Below are 19,950 nucleotides of genomic sequence, written 5' to 3'. Positions count from 1 at the left end.
GTCTATTGTTCTGGAACCAACCTGATGCTGTTGAGCATCAAGATCCTCTCAAGCACCAGGTGCATTGTGGTTCTGTCCCCCTGGTCCTTCCCCAAAGGACCCTTTTGACATTTACGACCCCATGCTCCCTTCGTGCTGAAACCAAATAACCTTGAACAGTTAAGACTGATTGCTTTACCAACTATCCCCCTTTCAGTATCCAGCATGAATCCATTTCCTTCATGAAACTGTCTGTCCTCTGTGTTCCTTTACAGGGTGGGCTGTATTTTGTAGTGTGCTAGAACAGTCTGTTGTGATAATAATAAAGTAGATATCTGTACAGAACCAGTCCCTTTTATCATTGGGTAAAAATTGTATTTTCGCTGTGTTGCAACTAACCAACGACCCACAACCTTGTATAGATAAGCCTGCAGTTCCGTCCACATTACCAAATTTGAACTAGGATGTTTATAATTTACTTGTGTTTACTGTTCGGAGTGGGGCTGATTGATGGTTTAGAAACCGATATTCATCCCTGGACCGCTTGTGCTCCGGAAGTTGATTCGTCACATTGGTGGCAAGTGGTTGGATCAGTTAGAGCCTTGCACACAGCTTAGTCACCCAGCGATAAAAATATTGTTGCAGGCAACGTTTAGTCACTGGTAGGTATTAATAATGGGCATTGATCTTGATATGGAGACTGTAAAAGACATGATCAAGGATGTCTTGCGCGTCTTATGTCAAGAGTGGGGACTTCCCCACAGCACTAAGGTTAATACACCTGAGTTGCTGACCATCCTCCTAGCTTGGGTAGAAGCGAGGGTGGTTGGGGAGAAGACTCCAGGGGACGGGCTAGGCCCCATATACCCGAACGGAAAAGACCTTCCAGAGTGGGAACATGACACAGACAACTCCATGAGCAGTGTTTCTCGCCAATCATCCCGCCGGGGGCCAAGTGTGGTTTCTCAACACTCTAGAGTGTCAGTGAGGACAGGGGCTAGTGCGGCATCCCGCAGGACCCAGGCCTCAGCACAGTCTCTAAGTGGTCCAGTAATTGTTCCGGCTGTTAATGAGGTAGCGGCTAGAAAACTCCTGCTCGAAAAAGAGGAGGCTAGCGCTAGAGGAGCAGAAACAGCGGGACAAGGTCACCATAGTGCTGCGCAAGCTGGTGCTTGAAGCGAAGAAGGAGGCCAACAGATTCACCTCTAGTGAAAGCAGCAGTAGTGTCTCAAACCAGAATGCCGGGGTAAACCCCTACGGCACAATCCCAAAGACTTAGTGCTGGCTTATGAAGTGGTGAAGGGTATTTTTGACTGGTATGAAGCGCTCAAGCTGGCTTTCCAGCTGCAGGAAGTGGATAAGGTACTGTGGGTTGCAACCCTGATGAGTCACTTACCGACATCAGGGACTGATGCAATTCTTCAGTTAATTCCTGAGGAAAGGCCCATTTATTAAATCTTGAAGGCAGCCCTCCTCAGGAAGTTCTGTAAAACCCCAGAACATCTGAAGAGCTTCAGAGAGCTCAGAAAGAAAAGTGGGCAGACATTCGAAGCATTCACACACTTGTCATTGAAATATCTGAGCAGGTGGGTGACTGGTTTCAAAGTTAACACATTTAAAGGGATGTTCAATTTGATTGCGTGTGAGCATGTATAGAAAAATTGTGAGGTAGACCTACACCAGCATCTTGTGGACAAGACTTTCACAGACACTAGCAAGCTTGCAAAGGCTGTCGGCAGGTTTGTGAGTCCTCAAGTCCAGAAAAGGCTCAGGCAAGCACACCCAAACCGGAAGAGAAATCAAGCATGGGAAGAATAAAGGTCCAACCCAATCCTATTTGAAGTTCGGGCCCCAAAAGAACGAAGGTAAATCCCAAAACTCTAGTTCAGCCGTGCACACCAAAAAGAAGAGCAGAGGCACCCCTAACACTGGGATACCTGCGTTCTCACCGACCAAAGGTTGTTTTGTGTGGAAGGAGCTGGCCCATAGGAAAGGGGATCCAGCTTGCAAGGGCTTACCCAAGCAAGCCATAGTGAATGTTGGACACATGGAAGAGGCCATCAGTAGTTTGGGCCTCTTAGAGGATGACTTCCCACTAGGCCAGGGACTGGCCGAATGTGGATTGGTTACACTGAGTGGGAGCAGTACCGGGTCTCCAGAAGAGATCCCAGTTCCCAATAATACTCAATTCTATCTAGAACATCTGTATATCAATGGGCATAAAAACTAGCGTCACTGTTGTCAACCAGCAGTTGGTACAGCCAGGTCAGTATAATGATGGGCCTGATTGTAGCGTAAGTGAGTTTGATGGAATGAGTAAGTGCCCCTTGGTGATACAAGAGTTCAGCTGGCGAGGTGAAATGTGTCACACTTACCTCTGGTGCACTGCACGAGGGCCTGGTCCAGTCTGTACCGATGCATAGCCCCCTCGCTGACTGCCTTCATTCACCCTGATGCTCGCCCCAGCCACTCCTTCCCCCACTGGTCGACTGGGGATTAACTCCCAGGGGACCATGAGGTTGGGAGGGAACTGGGTGGTTTTGGGACTTTGGGGCTCTACCATTCTGGGGGTCAGGGTGACCTAAAGGTAAGTATAGGGTAAGTATAAGTGCAGTACCTTCCCTTCTGCCCCTCCCCTCCAGACCCTGGTTTGGCTGGCTGACGCAAAGTGAGCCCTGCTCACCGCAATGCTTGCGACTACGGTCGTGGCCCTCCGGTCCGTATCATTCTCCAGTTACTTCCCTAAAGGTGCGTGGTCTAGGTCGGCTGCGGCACACAGGATACAACGGTGAACAGGTAAGTCTTGATTTAAACGTGGGGACAGGAGAGTCTTGGTTAAACACGAGTGTCCAACTTGCTGTGCTTACACACTTGGTCTGAGCTTACTTTCATAAGGTCTTTGTCTTTCTTCTTCACAGGAGCTGAGCAACTGAAGGCCGGCACCGCAATGAGAGGCTGACGGAACAGAGCTGGATTCATTGCGCAGGTGAGCACACTAGGCACTGGGACGGGTGGTGGTCGAAGAACGGAATGGGATCTCTCACGCTGTTGCTTTGCCTTTCAGGTCCTGGATGCTGCAGGAAAGACAACAGTCGGAGAAACGAGGAAGAACCAAGATAAGAAGGCGATGACGAACCAATGTCCATGATGAGCAGGAGATGAAGACCCAATGTCCAAGATGAGCAGGAGATGAAGAACCAATGTCCAAGATGAGCAGCCCCACCGGTGGACTCCGGGTGCTGTTCAGAAGAAACAAAAATGAACACAGAGACAAAGCCTTTACGCAAGGGCGTGGATCCTCGTTTCAGGTGAGTTTCCTCAGGTGAGTTTCCACTGCTTTCCATCCATTTAAATGTCTGTAGATGCACTGAGAGCAGGAGCGGTAAGGGAGACACTGTTCTTGAAAAGAGCAGAAGAAAAGCTAAGCAGAGGGTGTGGTCCGGGGAGTGGTTTTATAGCCTTGGGCCATGCCCTGCCAGGGTTAGACTGGCAGGGGCGTTGGTTCCTCGCACATGTTTGGCGCTCCTTTGCACGTGCCGGGCATTCCCTCTCTCTTGGTCGGCACACTGGTGCAGATTGCGGCCTTGCTACATTCTACCCACTTATGCCAGCCAGCCACCATACCTGTCCACCACCTCCCCACTCTACCATGGGGGAATACCCCTCTCCAATGGGCCCGACCACGCTGGGCCCGCAATGGGATCGTGACAAATGACCCAGCGCTGTGTAGTGTGGAAAGACTCCATCCCTGTCCCATGTCTGTTGGGTAATGATCTTCCTGATACTGAGATAGTCGCAGCGGCTACCCAATTGAGGGCCAAAGTGATTGGCAGATTGAACACTCTCAGAGCCTAAGGGCCTGGAGTGCTTCCAGAGAGCTTTTTGGAAGCACCGGCATAGCCAGTAGTACCTGGTGCAGTTCTACAGACTACTGAGTCGCCTACTGCTGCGAGAGGGTCTAGTAGCCACTGAGGACCCTACCTTTGGTAGCAGGGGACTCAGTGACTTTAGAGTTGCCTGATGCAGCACAGGAACCTGAGGTGGAGGACCAGGTGGGTGCAGATCTGAAGGGTCTGCCCAAGCTGGATGAGTTCGCATCAGCTGGGGGCCCAGATCAGACTGACTTCTTCACAGCCCAGAAAGATTGTCCCACTCTGGCGGGTCTGCAGAAGCAGACAGAGGAGCAGACTAAGGGCGAGGCCCCTGGCTTGTTCAAAGTGTACTGGGAGGAGGGACTCATATACAGTGAGCCAAAGGATTCTGAGGGCGAGGACACCAGAAGGATGGTGGTTCCCCAATGCCACAGAAAGTTCCTTTTGGATTTGGCTCATCAAATTCCTTTAGCTGCTCACTTGGGAGTGACTAAGACATCAGACCGGTTGTCTGTGCACTTTTACTGGCTGCAGTCTGGCGTAAAGGTTAAGGAATTTGTCCGGTCGTGCCTGACTTGTCAAGCTTCTGGAAAGTCAGGTGGTGCCACAAAGGCCCACTTAATTCCACTACCCGTGGTTGGGCGGCCTTTCAAGAGAATTGGTATGGATATTGTGGGTCCTTTGGATCCTCAAACCAGCTCAGGGAACAGATACATCTTGGTGGTGCCAGACCACGATACCCTGAGGCTGTCCCTCTGAGGAGCATCAAAGCACCCGTGGTTGCGAAGGCTCTGATTGCGATATTCTTCCATCTTGGATTCCATAAGAAAGTCGTTTGTGACAGGGGATCAAACTTCAATTCAATGTTTATGAAGTCTATGTAGGAAGAGTGTGGAGTCACCTACTGGTTCTCTACATCCTTCCATCCACAAACCAAAGGGCTTGTTGAGCGGTTCAACTACTGCCTGAAAGGCATGATAGGTGGATTACAAGAGCACCCGAGGGGAACATGGGATATTCTCCTGTCATGCCTTCTGTTCGCCTACAGGAAGGTGCCACCGAACGGAGTAGGGTTTAGCCCCTTTGAGCTTCTGTTTGGACATCCTGTACAAGAACCCCTCAGTCTACTGAAAGAGGGATGGGAAAGCAAACCCTCATCCCCTACACGAGATGTGGTGGACTATGTACTCAGCCTTCAGTTTAGAATGGCAAAGTACATGGAACAGTTGACAAAGAATGTAAAGGCCAGTCAGGAGCTGATGAAGCACTGGCACGACCAGAAGACCACAGTGATCCCTATGATCCCTCTCCATTGACTACGCTGGCCAAGGCTGGTGGTATTTCTAGTCCAAAACATCTGGAGTGCCAAAGGTTACAGACCCCTGCCCTAGATTTTAGGCTTGTGCAAGCATGTCTAGCCCGGAGTAGACTGTGGCTGGGCAGCCTTTGCTGCGGCAGAACTATCCTAGGGTTTTGACCACTATATGAATGTTATGCTTATCAGTTTTAACCAGTCTTATCAAAATGACTTTGTCCATATGGTATAAAAAAACACTTTATTAAATATGAACAAATAATGAAAAGGGCCCCCACCATAATGCTTTCACCCAAATCTCGAACTGGTCGCGCTCAGACAAGACAGTGTCCGAGAAATGTCAGGCATCAGGGATTTATCCACCCTACAAACAATTCAGCTTTGTTTAAAGTTGGCACCAGAACCTCTACAAGCTGCTTTGCACGCTAATCATATTTTCTGTCCTCTCTTGGTCTCTGGGGCACAGATCTGGCCCGATTACCAAGAAGGACTCCTTCCAAGTCCCTGTGCTGAGTCACTGTGTGAGCAAAGGCTCTGTGGCAAAGTCGCGGCTCTTTCGTGCATGTAGAATGTACTCTGAGTACAGCATTGTTTGGTGTCCCACAGGGACTTGCACGCTTTCTCTCGGTGTAATGTTTGATTGAGTGTCTGTTCTAGGGTGAGCAGATTTAAAAAGTAAAGAACCGGGACAGGGCAAATAACATAAAAGTAGGGCTGACTCTTGAAAGTGACTGTCAAGGCACTACGATAGGGTGAACAGATTTTTTAAATGAAAAAAACGGGACAGGCCACTGACATAGAAGTAGGACTACAAGTTCAGCGTTGAAACTGTAGTGCTACTTCTATGTGGGCGGCGTGTCGCATGTCATGTTGAAGCGCCCAGAGTCCCGAGGCTATTTTAAGTTTCAAAACCCTGTCCAGGATTTGGGCATCAGGTGGATACCATCCCGAACCGATGCAAAAATCATGATATATAGCCAAAACCGGGATGGTATGCACCCGATCCCCAATTCCCAGGACAGGTTTTTAAACTTAAAAAAGTCTCAGGACGGAGGTGCAAATACCCGGACCGTCCCGGCAAAATCGAGACGTCTGGTTACCCTACACTACACTTCAGTAGTGTTTGGAGGAGACGGGGGTTTAAGTGTTACTGTTCAAATAAATACATATTATAATTAATGTATCAGAGACTAACACTATCATAAATTGTAAAATTCTGCATTTCTTTGTGCGAGATTGCGCATTCCTGCCTGCCAGCTTTGAAGACCTACTACCAAAACCTGCGACCACTGCAGTTTCCAATAGGAACAATCTCGAGAAAAGGGGACAGAGCACCAAATTCCGGGACAGTCCTGGCAAAACCGGGACGTCTGGTCACACTAGTCTGTTCCCTTTCCCCGCCCATTCTCTCTCTCTGTATCCTCTTTGACTCCTTGCTTTCCTTTTCTTCACATATTTCCAATGTCTCGCACTCTTTCTTGGATTTACTTCAAATCCAGTCTTCTTTTTTACTTCCTCTCTATTGCCTTTAAGTCTTTTCATTGGTTAACCCATTCTTATATTTCTTCCTTAGTTTCTGTTTACCCTCCTCACGTACTCTACATTCTCCGTCCCAATGCCCCCTTGCTCTGCCTAAGCCCCTCTACTCCCAGTCTTGTTTTTGTTCTTTCTCTTTACTTGCTCCTAAGCACTGGAACGCTGTATCGCTTTTTATCTGTTCTTATCCCACTTTCGTGCTCTTTCACTGCAGCTGGAAAACCTACTCGTCCCCTTCCTCAGCCTCTCATGATCTGTTACTTTTATTTGCAATTCCTCCGATTGGTGCATTTGTTTCTCTCGTGCACAGCCCTTTAGCGTGCATTGTAAATAAATAAATAAATACAGGTACCAGAGGTTAGCATTGGCACCCCAGCCCTGGGCACCTGCTGTCTGTGGGATGGAGTGGTAGGCCAGTGTCCTTATTTAACAGAGTACAGAACTGTTTGATGCCCCACAGCAGGCATGCACTCTCTCTCGTGGCATAATTTCAGATGTGTCTTTGACTACCATAGTATGGCGGTAGCGGCCCTGGAAAACTGCTCTCTATGGGTTGTAGTGCTATGCTGGGGTCTTTTATCAGACTCTTAAACAAGAACAAAAGGGTTAACACAGTTTAAAAAAAAATATAAGACCTTCCTACTAGCTGGATCCATGCATACTTATAAAACATGCAAAGGAAGACAAAAGTCAATAGTCTCTGGATATTTTTATGATATAGAACACTCGATTTTAATATTTTGATTTCCATTTGATTCATTGAAAATGATACTGATAGCGTTGAAAAGATTTCACATGTGTTTCATGGATGTGTTAATATTATATCAATTCTTCTGCGCAATAAGTAAGATCATACATTCATTAGATCTATAGTTCATATATGCATTTATTAAAAACACACATTGTAAAAACATCAATTCCAATATTAATACATAGATCATTCCATTGGAATCTTTCTCAAAAGAATCTGTATGTTCAGTATGGGAGATACTTAATATTTTAATAGAATATTACGATTGATAATATTGTTTGGTCGTATTTAAACCTTTACTAAAGTAGGTGTGTCTCTGTCCGATCCTGTGTTGTAGATCTGCCTAACCCAACATGTTTCTTTCCCTAAATGCTCATATGCTGGACCTTCTTCAGGGGTTGAGTTCAATGTTATTCCTGCCTTAGCAACGGAACCATTGTGACATATCTCAAGTGTGTTCTCTTCTTATATTAAGATTCCTTCAATTGCCTTTCCTTAACTCCTCCATATATCTATGGAATATCAAAAAGGCAGATAATTTGTTTAGTTCTTTTTTTACAAATATGGTGTGCTGAAAAGCATGGTATTATATGTAACTCCAATAAAGAGAATAACATAATTACCGTGTGCTCTTTGGTGAGGGGCCCTAAATACGATTAGTGTTCATAAATTAGCAGGCCTCCTCTATTGCTTGATTGACTTGGATGAATCAAGTGGGCTGCTGGAGACCGAGAAATAATAGTCTTGCTTTACTACCAAAATATACAGTGGAGAAACATTGCCTCTTTGGCTCAAATGAATACTATGCAAGCACAGGTGTGTACCTGTATTGTGGCTGGTTCTAAAGGACATTCGTTTACGCCGTTAGGCGCATTCTTCAGTCCCTCTGTGCAGTGCCTACCAGAATAAGCCAACAAGGTTGCGATCATGTATTTCCTCCTGAATGTATGAGGTTCATTATTTTAGCATCACATTTATTAAAGTAGAATGGATGACCTTGTTGTATCGGTTAGTTTATTTGGGAGCCTTTCCACATCATATCAATTGGACTGGGTTATACCGGTGGCCTACCGGCAACCACATAATGAGGGCCGCGGAGTCGTCATTTTATTTTATTTTTGAGCGAATATCCATCCCTGATATCCCAGATGGCGGCCTACATTCTATTTCTTGCACACAGAGGCGGCGTGCTTAAAACTGATCTCAGTGTGACTATGGCTAATGTTTAAAAGGGTAGTTGTAGTTTCTTTCTTGTGTTAACTGCTAACTGTATGCTGTATGTTTGTAAAAATATATCCCATGCACAGCTGTGATGTCATCTGCGCAGTCTCCCAGTGGAGGGGCGTTGGTTGGGAGGCTGAGCAAGGAAGGTTTGCTAGAGCTGTTGGGAAAACAGACTTCTGGACTTAACCCTGTAAGCGCTACTCATTCCTAAAATGTGGCCACGAGCTTCACAGCCCTCAGCCCCGATGGTTTTCAGAAGTGCAACACACCAGCACAGCTCCCTAACTATGTCACAGAATAATAGAAGCAGACAAGGGTGCCACTAAGGCACAAATAACGATGTTGAAAGATTCTCCAACGCATTGATTGTAGCTGTAATATATTTTATTGCATATATCTCCAGATCTATTCATGCCCCACCGGTCTGCTACACTTCCTCCTTCTCTGCTCATAACATAACTCTCAACCTCAACCTTCCAGATTCCACATTCTCCCTACACATTCTGTATTACATACCTCACCTTCTGCAATGCTTGCATATAAGATGCTAGAGATGTACACAGTACCACAACTTCCATTCAGCACAGGGAACAAAAACACAGTGACTTTAGGGCCGGTAACACAGTGAACAATGCAGGGGCTTACCAAGGCGGTACATTGAGCATCCCGCGACACTCACTCAAGTCAGATAAGCACCCAGTCCCCCACCAGAAGCCCAAGCATATTGGGCGCAGAAGAAATGCTGCTCGCTACGGGCAGGCAGGCACCCGGTCCTTCCCCAGGAGGCACACAGGTTGCAGAAGCCATAGCAAGCCAATGTATACTCCTTTCCCATCATCACCACTCTACTGTTCACACGACCACTAAGCATCTGGGCACAGGCACTCCCCTTCAAACAATTATTAACTGCCCATACACACCAGTGCACATCACACACAGCATGCTACTCCTAGAACCTGGCCAAATTCCACCAGTGTCAGAGCAACCACAGTAGGCAATGGAAGGAATAATTTAATATACACCGAGACACAAGATTTCCACTGGGGAGGAAGGAGATGTTCACGCACTGCCTGAGATCTGATGGCCAAAGCGCACGCAGGCACCTTCTGCCAAACTCACAAGGAGGAAAAGAGGCACCCAATGACTACAAGGAGTTGGCAAAGATAAAGGTCATTATGGAATAACACACTTCCTACACAAGGAACAACTGCAGGGAGAGAAATTGGAGGAATATGTCGCTGCCCTGAGGACAATAGCCTTACGTGTCACTATAGAACTCTCTGATTCCTACACAAGGAACAACTGCCGGGAGATACAGTGGATGAATACCTCACTGTCCTGAGGAAATAGCCTTACGTGTCACTATAGAACTCCCTGCTTCCTACACAAGGAACAACTGCCGGGAGATACAGTGGATGAATACCTCACTATCCTGAGGATAATAGCCTTACGTGTCACTATAGAATTCCCTGCTTCCTACACAAGGAGCAACTGCCAGGAGATACAGTGGATGAATACCTCACTGTCCTGAGGATAATAGCCTTACGTGTGACTTTAGAACTCCCTGCTTCCTACACAAGGAGCAACTGCCGGGAGATATGGGGGATGAATACCTCACTGTCCTGAGGATAATAGCCTTACGTGTGACTTTAGCACTCCCTGCTTCCTACACAAGGAGCAACTGCCGGGAGATACAGTGGATGAATACCTCACTGTCCTGAGGATAATAGCCTTACGTGTCACTATAGAACTCCCTGCTTCCTACACAAGGAACAACTGCCGGGAGATACAGTGGATGAATACCTCACTGTCCTGAGGATAATAGCCTTACGTGTCACTTTAGAACTCCCTGCTTCCTACACAAGGAACAACTGCCGGGAGATACAGTGGATGAATACCTCACTGTCCTGAGGATAATAGCCTTACGTGTCACTTTAGAACTCCCTGCTTCCTACACAAGGAGCAACTGCCGGGAGATATGGGGGGTGAATACCTCAGTGCCCTGAGGACAACAGCCTTGCCATGCAACTTTGGAGAGTTTTAGATGCAGTGATCAAATTATAGTGCACACCAATAATGCACAAATAAATGAACACCTTTGGCAGATATTGGAACCTCCCTGGGATGAAGCCATAACAATGGTGAAGACCATTGAACGGCTGATGAGATGGTGCAAAGCCAGTGAATCAGGGAAAAGGGAGGAGGCATATCCAGTGTGTGCAGTTTGTGAGAGTACTCTGGGGGAAATAGAAGAAGAGTGCAAGAATGATATGCTGCTACAGGTGTGGCGACCCCTTGCGTGCAAGAATATTCAGAACGTTTCCAGCTGTAGGTAAAACCGGCAAAGAATGCAGGTCCACTTGAAACTACATGAAGTATCGCAAAGCACAGCTCCATAAGGACCAGAAGGCGAGCAACAACTAGAAAATAAGGTTATTGTGGTAGTGGAAGACATGGATGCGCAGGCAAATATGGAAGCGATATGTACCTCCAAAAAAGTAAACATCATTGTAATAGGGTCCTTTTACGGTGGACGAGGCGGACGGGGGTTCTTTAAACACCTCGTGGCATTGTTGTTGGGGCTCACCAGAATTAAATCAGGCTTCTAGGAGCTTCTTGAGGTAGTGATTTGCCGTCTGGCTGGTGTGCTGTTTGACTGGGCCCAACATGTTGTGCGATTTATGCAACAGTTGCACATTCATTACAAAATAAATAAATTAATTAATCTTTTATAACAGGCTTCACACTGGAGACCAGTCTCCAAGCGTGTGACCAGGATTCAAACCTGTGTTGCTCTGCGTTGACTCGCTTCCAAGACAAACACGTTTTCCCTGAGCTAGCCTCCTGGCTTACATGGCATGAAGAAATTTGGGACAGCAGTCGATGTCCGGGTCAGTGTAGCTCACATGTAATCTGACACGGAACTAGGATCCAGAGCTTGATGTCTAGCTTGCGGGGAGACCCAGTTCAGGGATTCCAGGGTCAAGGTTAGTTCTCTCTCTGCCTTTTACAACCAGGAAGGTTTGTAGAGGGTACATGCAGGGGTGCTGTCACCTTGAGTGCCAGTGTACTGGGTGCCAGTACCTCAGATGCAGTAGGACTGGTCTACACAGACGTTCAACCCCAAATCTGCCCTTGGGATGGGCAGGGACAAGAGTTTTCATTTTCCTTGGAGCCTTCTGTCTTCACCTCTATGGCAAAGAACTTTGGAATAGACTGTATCCCCAACTGAGTTCCAAGTAAATCCTCCTTGTATTGAAGTTTAAAGATGATTCAACCCTCAGCTCCCTTTTATAGCCACAATGCTACAGCAAAGTGGTTAACAGCAAGCCTATTAAGAGTCTAATCCTGGCTACTATAACAACTGTCCTTTGCCCTCTGAGCCTCAGCAAAAGCCCAAGATGTTGGAACCTCTATCCGACCTAAATGTCTCCACTGGGCTACTCTAACTCCAGCCCTTTCCTCTGTTTGCCTACTTCAAAAGGAGTCCAGTATTCAGCACCCTAGTGTAAGAGGGCCTTTGGCATGTCAAGACTGTTTTTGAAGCACCCACTCACAGGAGAACTTCCGGGGAGGGTTCCTGTCTCATGAAGAACTGTGTTGACCCTCCACAGGGGAATCAGCTTAAGGGGTGGGGCCCCACATGGTTGTTGTGGGTACACCCTGGCCAGATGGCAAATACACACCCAACCCTGTTCTGAAGGATTCACCTCACCGTGCTGGCAATAACATGACATGTAAATGCTTGTGGTTTTATAATTAATGTATCCCAGTGGCCACTATGTCAAACCAGGCCTGACATATATTTAATTTTTAATCCACTGCCACCAGGCTAAGTAGGGGCATACGATTATTACATTTTTAATCAGAGGTGCTTGCAGTTAATAAGACACCACTACCTGATGGGACTTAGTGTTCCAGCAGATGAGTTCAGGAATGTGCATGTGACCTTTGAAACTGCCCTGTTGCCACTGCAGAGCATTTGCTGGGGGATGTCGGTTAAAGGTGACAGCCAGAGATATAGCACACTATGCTTTTTTGGCATGGAGCATTTATGAAAGGAAGTCTGATTAGCAGACCTCGATTTCAGAAAAGGGTTTAGCTGCATTATTGTATTGCTAAAAAGCAAAAATAGTAAGGCTTTTAGACTCTCGCAGATGACATTCAAACACATGATGAACTATACAATAATAGACGGAGCTGAGTCAAAGAGTGGGCCCATCTTCCTTTAAGCAAAAACATAACTCAACCAAGTTTTGCATAGATTTGGAAGGGGTACCTGCTAACATCCTAGTGGACCTCCAACTTCCACTTCCTGCCTAACATAGGCAAAATGATCCACAAAATACCCAAGGCAGGAACATTCTCCACTTTAGCCCTCATAAGCATATACCACCAGGTTGAGTTCATGCAAGAGTGTTTGCAAATCACATCTATCATACTTCCTTTCGGTGTACTTGTGCTCAACAGAATGCCATTCGAAATAGCATTCACAATATTCCAAAGGCAGCTGGGAAAATTATGCAGATCTTTCCTAATTAATTTTATTCTAGGATTCTTATCCAGAGTAACATCAGAATTGTTGGCATTTCACTACACTACTGATCACAAATCCAGGCCCCCAATGTGGTGGCACACTTTATCAAGGATGCCCTTTGGTTTCCATAGTGATGAAGGCAAGAATGATGGTAAAGTGTGTAGGAAGGTTGGGCAATGATACAAGTGACAAAAAGTAGGTATGTTTGAACAAAGTGTGCTTATTGTTTGATACATCAAGGAAGGGTTGGACCAAATGCCTACAGGAACTAGGCGAAGATTTATAAATAATAATGATGTTCCTGATGAAAAAGTGTCCGGGGTTGGGCAGCAAAGATTCCTGGTGTTCCCCACACTTCTAGTGGGGCTTACATCAAATCAAAGTTCGTAGCCTATTCCTAAAGAGTCTTGATCCCTCCAAGAACACCAGGGTCTACACAGCAATGGCCAGAAGAGGTGGACAATGAAAATAAAACAGCAATATTCTTCACAAGTCTTTAGCCTCCTTATTTTGTAGTTTTCTGCTTTGTCCCACAAACCATTCTTGCAGGACCTGAGGGGGCTTGCAAGGTACATTAGCACTTGGCAGTGGGGATCATGGATTTCCTTGGTGGGGTACACCACATCATGGAGGCGGGGGCATCCCTCTCCATTTACCTTCAGGAGGCACATCTGGTCATATCAACACAGTGTCTTGTGGCCCACAGCCCTCACATATAGGCTGAGGAGTGCTACTAACTCTCCACATGGATAGCTGGGACAGAATTAATGTGAAGGACCCTTCCCTAAAGGCAGAGAATAATAATTAAAGGGGGGCGCCCCTCGGCGTATTGGAGAGCAAAATGAGGAAATGTGCTCATGTGCCCGATGACGCAAGAAAAGGAAAAAAGGTGCAATGTCTGAGGGGTCTGTAAAGCGAGGCGGACAACGGCTTGTATATTTTTCAATATTTTACATTTTATTTCAAAGAAAATATGCAAATAAATCCTAACTAAGCCTACTCTACCTAGTTTAAGGTCTAAGGGGGAAATCCCCTAGTGTACGCAAAACTGGCCCTCACTGTAAACAACAAAAAAAGCATAAATAACACAAATAAAAGATTACCAAACAATCAGTGTCTTGGATGACTTCTATCTGGCCTGGGTAGGTCTTCTTCCCCAGGAATGTCCAAAGTCAATTTCTTCCAAGGAAAATAAAGTCTTAAATCAGTTCTTGAAAAGTTCCAAAGAAACACAAGTTCACTCAGCCAAAAATCCACTGGTAACAGTACCTTCTTGGTTTGTTGAAATGTTCCCCTTCCAAGTTCCACAAACAAAACAACACCAATGGTGATACTGGATAAACTCCTTCCCGGATGGAATGGATAAAGTTAAAAACAAAGAAAATGCCACTTCTGCTTTAACAACCTCTGTAGTAAATACAATTTGTCAGGATGCTTCTCCTAAGGCGGTTGTTTTTCTCCTTAGCAACTCCCTTCTGCAAATGATACTGTGAGGGCAGCTCCTTTGCCTCAAAGTCTACTACTGCTTCAACAATATTCAGAACATTTTCTCACAAAAGGATATACAACCACAGCTGTACTGCTTCTGCTGCAAACAGATTCTTCAACATTATGCTTAGGTATCTTTAAAAAAGACTCTTTGACCTCTACAGGTTGACAAGGCACTCTTAATTATATACTATAAGAAAGGGCAGCCTCTTTGACTCCTCTATCAGTCTTGCAGCTACCAGGAAAATCTGTCTTAGCTTCTGGACTGCTTCTCTCCGTCAGCTTCAACAGTCTCAGCTTTCCAGATTGTTGGTTATTCTTTTTAACAAGCACCCAGCTCCATTCCCTAGCTTTATGTACACCTTCTAACTTCCATTGATTACCCCAAATCTGTATTGCCACTCTTCCAGCCTTGGATAAACTCTTCACCCTTGTATCATAGGACTCTGCATTTGTATCAGTTTCAATAACCTCAGAATGACGGTGTTCAGATCTTAATTGGGCTGGTTTCACTTTATAAAGGAACTGCCTACTGGCTTGGGTAATGCTTGTTCTGCTTGTGACTTCAGCCACTTCTTGAAGTGATAAGTATTTGTTCTCAATGTTCCAAGAGTCAGTCTTCACTTCACAAACACATTTAGGTATAAGCAATCTCTCTTTAATGACAACCTTCAATTTATAAACTTGCATTTCCTTTTATTCAGGCAGTGTTCTGTTTTAACAAGGATCGGGCAACACAGTTTCTCAGGTGCAACCTTTCTGTGAGGTGAAATATTCTTGTAACTCTTTGGGAATGTCAAATACTACTTCTTGACCAATTACCAATAAAGTTCTCTCACTTAATAGGAGGCACGCAACGTCTTGGTTATGGTTTTAAAGGCAACACTGGGAAAAGAAAGATTTTCAACTTATGCAAACACTTTAACTTATGCTGAAAACGCGTGATACACATTCCCTTTGTTATAGAAGACTTCCCACGACTGCAAATAACTTTACTTGCTTCAACTTCAATGCAAGTATGTTTTCTGAGGCCTACAGTTACTGGCAAGGTCATTTGTGTGCTTTGGAGTACGGAGCTTCACTCACTGGCTCCAAAGTTACAGCTTTTGCTTGCAGCTTCCACTTCCCGACTTTGTTCACTCCTGCCACTACTACTTCAGGCACACTTGGGATCCACACCCATCTGTTGCATGGGTGACTCAGATCCGGCCTCGATAATGGAGAGTTTTCTTTTCTCCTGGTTCCCTCGGCTTGCTTCTGCACAGGGGCCTCGGGTGGATACAAGACTTCAGCTCTGCATTCACTGCAATTAGGTGCACCTGTAAAGACTGCCAGTTTCTCCCAGGCTCTTCCAATGCTGCCACAGCAAGGTAGGGTTTGTGAGCACAGGACCACCTCAGAGCCTGCAGGTGAAATCTGCTCTTCCTTGACTCTGGCTTCCCTTCTGTGGTCACACTTCCTAGTGATCTCTCAGCCTTGTGCTCTGCTTCTTCTTCTACTGCTGCTGCCGACCTTCCAGCTCCTGCTGCAGCTCCTTTCTACTTCTCCTTACTGCAGCAGCCTTGCATACCCCTTAGGTGAGTTAATTGGTTTTGGTTGGAGGCCCTTATAGTTAATTGCCTGACCCTGAAAAAGGCTGTTAGGCTTGCCTTTAGCTCTACGTGCCTCTTCAGTCCTCTTCTTCGTCACAGTCACTGAGGGATTCTAGGACATGTAGTCCTTTTGAAAGAAATTAGGTTTTTCTTGTTCCTTATTATTTCCAACAGTGTTTTTGATGTTAAGAGAGGAATTGTAGGGTTTAACTGGTACAGGGAAGGCTACATTTTATGTCACTCGTTTGTCATACCTTTGACATTGGGGAGGACATATGAATTTAGGGGTGCAAAATAATTGTTCTTTAGATACTGTTCTTTGTTGCGTTATACCATGGGAGATTACCCTTCCATCTTTAGAAGGAGGTTGGGATATCTCAAAATTACAATATGCCAATTCCTCCTTTAACCCAGTGGCAAGAGTATCCCTCTCCAAAGAGAAATACTGTGTCTAACCCTGCAAAATCACCCCACCACCCTGGGCCTTGTATCCACCCAGTTGATCCTCCCGCAGTACACCGCCTGCAGGATTGGGATCAGGAAGCGTCTGCCCTCTCCTGGCCACTTGGGAGGAGACTTTAGGCACGGTTTTAGTGAGGGATCCGTAGGATTCTCTACATATGGAAGGGAGAGAAGAGTTTTCCTCCCAAAGGGATTAAAGGACGAATTGTGGATAATGCACACATGAGCCATCCCCTACAACAGACACTGAGGTACTAGGGAGGGATCACCTCTGGTGGCCGAGACGTGACTGGGAAGACAACTGTTTTTTAAGATGCTTCAATGAATGAAAAGATAGCGATGCAATCCTGCATTCCGATACTTCTACCCACACTATGGTGAACATGCCTGACAAGCTCTGGGATAAGATTACCCTCGATATCATAGACCTATTCTACGTATTGCCCAGAGTAAGGAGGTACTGCGTAGCACTAATTGATTACTACAGTAATTGACAAGGGATTACATTCATGAGAAAGGTGACATCGCAAAGGGTCATAGAATTCCTGATAGAAATCTTCAGCAAGGAAGGTCCCCCCAAAACTAGCATCACTGACAATGACACGCAGCTTGCCTTGTTTGAAAAAATGAAATTCTTGGAAAGCCAAGGTATTGTAACACCCGCAGGTTAATGACCTTGTAGAAAGGTTTAACACGGTTGCATAAGACAGTGCACAGTTACTAGTAGGGCAGGATATCCTGTAAGAGGAGGGCTGATGGAAATGCTAAAGGCATATGTGGAGTACGGATGCGCTCCACAGCTGCATATCGACCTTTCCAACTAATGAGGGGAAGGGCACCTCATGATTTCAGTTGTCCGCCATGTTTTAGGTCACAGTCCAGAAGAATGGGCATTGTAAGGGCACAAGTTAAAGAGAATAGGGCACAAAGGAAGCATAAGGATGTTTATAACTGTCCACCAAGGAACACTGCAGTGCAGCCGGGGAAAGAGTGTTCATAAGGCTCTCTTATGGGGTACCCAAAGGTGTGACAAGACTGTTAGGAAAGATTTCGTAATTATGGGTAATTTTCCTTCCATGTGGCAACCCCTAAACTTTTTGCTGTTGTTTTCACCATGATCTAGACTTTGCCAGAGAAGTGCAGCCTTCTGCCGCACTCCTCTGGGCTTTCGCTCCATTCTTACGGGGAAACTGACATGCCCTTAAGACAGTCAGTACCGGGAAACGCTGTTTTCCGTAGTTTCTTTATCATGTTGCGGCTTTCGTGCAACATGACACAAGAGGGCACTGTAAGCTAAGTTACTGCTCTCTTGGGTCTCTAGTCTTCTACAGGCCCTAGATACTCTTATTGGATTGTAACTGATCGGTGCAAGTGAATCACGGACGGGAATGGTGGCAGCGATCGTTTCTTGTGTTTTGAGCTCCTTTTGGCATTTTAAGCGCGTTTCTCGCGCTTAGCCCAAAAATGTGGCCTGGCTCCCAAAATGGCCAGACCACGAGGCTCCTTTGTCCTGTCCGCTGACCGTCTTGCCCACTTCACCTTCCCCAGGTCGAGCCGACCCGGGGCCTTCCTTATTTGGGCATGTACTTTCCCGTGAAACACGGATGCTTTCGCGGGCTTCTACAGGCCTTGTGTGTGCCTCCAGGATGTGGGCTGGGATGTCTGGTCCCAATACACATCCTGGGTGCCAGAGAGTCTAGGGTGGTGTGAATGCCTGGGACCACCGTGGTCCGTGATAGGTCCACGTATTGTGTGAGTGTTTGATGAGCTGATCTCCCATTGGGTCCCCTCCGATTTGGCGCGAAGGGAACCGTGGATAAGAGGGGGCTGGAAACGCCACTACCATGTCGATCTCCTGAGTTCTCACGAACAAAGGAATACAGGAGCCAAGTATCCTGCAACCACGAGGCTGAACCGAGGAATCGCTGGTGACCCGCTGAAGGACTGCTCCTCTGCACTGCTGTCGCTTTGTGAAACCCTTTCTACCTCTGATCGAACCAGAAGGCCTGTACTGGTACTTCGACCCTTGGAATAGCGGGGACAGCTATTCTCGGCATCTTCACCATCTCCTGCACGTAAGCCTTCGGAAGTGTCTCTGGGCCATCCAGCAGACTGACCAGCCTACTCAGGAGTCTTGCTCTGTAACCGCCGTCAGGTTGTGTGGTTTTTCGAGCCCTTGTCACTCTCACACGATTCGTATACTTGGCATTCCCAGGTCTGAAGTGAGTAGTGTACATTTGGCTGACATACACACGGCCGCTCCGTTGCCCTGCTGTGGTAACAAACTGTGCGGGTTCACTTCGTTTGGGACATCTTTAACTCAACTCTGCTGCTGCAGAATCTACACGACGACGAAACGTCCCCTGCTCCCCTGAACCTGCCAGCACTGAAAGTGACGCGGAGAAGCCTGGGTCTGCTTGCATCGGGGACCGGTGAGTAGCATAGCTAGGAACTGGTCGCCCTCCTGCAGGAGCCCATAGCTTTTCCCCGCTGTGTCAAAACAGCACGCCTTTCCGTACTCGCGCTCTGCTTCTGCCCACAGTGAAGGCTGCGCTTGAGTCGCGGAACTCTGTTCTTCTTCATTTGTGCACCAAACTGAACTGCCTGATTCCCTCGAAGAGACTCCACTTTTTGCCCGTTGGCACCAGCAGTGTGCAGGTACTTTTGAGCACAAGGCTCCACTCTTCGTAGGGCTTGGACTTCCTTTTAGTTAGGTGCCTCTGATGGCGGACTGGGTCTACTCATTATTTCGCACTGCCTGTTTTCCTCCCCTTCTAGGTGGACTACACATTTCGTGCATCTAACGCTTTAGACTCGTTTGTATTTGTATATATATTGTATTGGTTTGGTATGTGTTGGTTTACTAGAGTTTTATTGTGATTTCTCGCTATGGTCATTGTTTTAAAGGCCTTGGAATAAATGTGTATATATTTTTAATATAACACCTGTTTGGAGTAGTTTGTAAGTGTCCTTGCTTTGTGTGCTCATTGCGGGCTTTCAGTCACCCTCACCCCTCTTGAGACCTAGTCTTGACCGCCGCGATCGCTACCCTGATTGGTCTGGCTTGTCCAGAGGTTACCCTGTTCCAAGTAATTAGGTTGGCCTTCTGAACTTCTGCGCCGCCAGGACAGAGTTCAGAAATCCGTCTTAACAAATTGGTGTACAGCGGTGGGATACGACTGAAGGTATCCAGT

General features: G+C 46.5%; 1 protein-coding gene across 4 annotated transcripts in view; it reads right to left on the bottom strand.

Moving 5' to 3' along the window:
• Positions 1-19,950, bottom strand: part of LTBP4 (latent transforming growth factor beta binding protein 4) — a 1,283,510-nt gene that overhangs the window by 670,167 nt on the left and 593,393 nt on the right. The gene's annotated exons all lie outside the window — the stretch shown is intronic.

This window comes from Ambystoma mexicanum, chromosome 2p (assembly GCF_040938575.1).
Source record: "Ambystoma mexicanum isolate Mex_15411 chromosome 2p, UKY_AmexF1_1, whole genome shotgun sequence".
Lineage (NCBI taxonomy): Eukaryota > Metazoa > Chordata > Amphibia > Caudata > Ambystomatidae > Ambystoma > Ambystoma mexicanum.
This window is presented reverse-complemented; position numbering and strand designations above follow the sequence as displayed.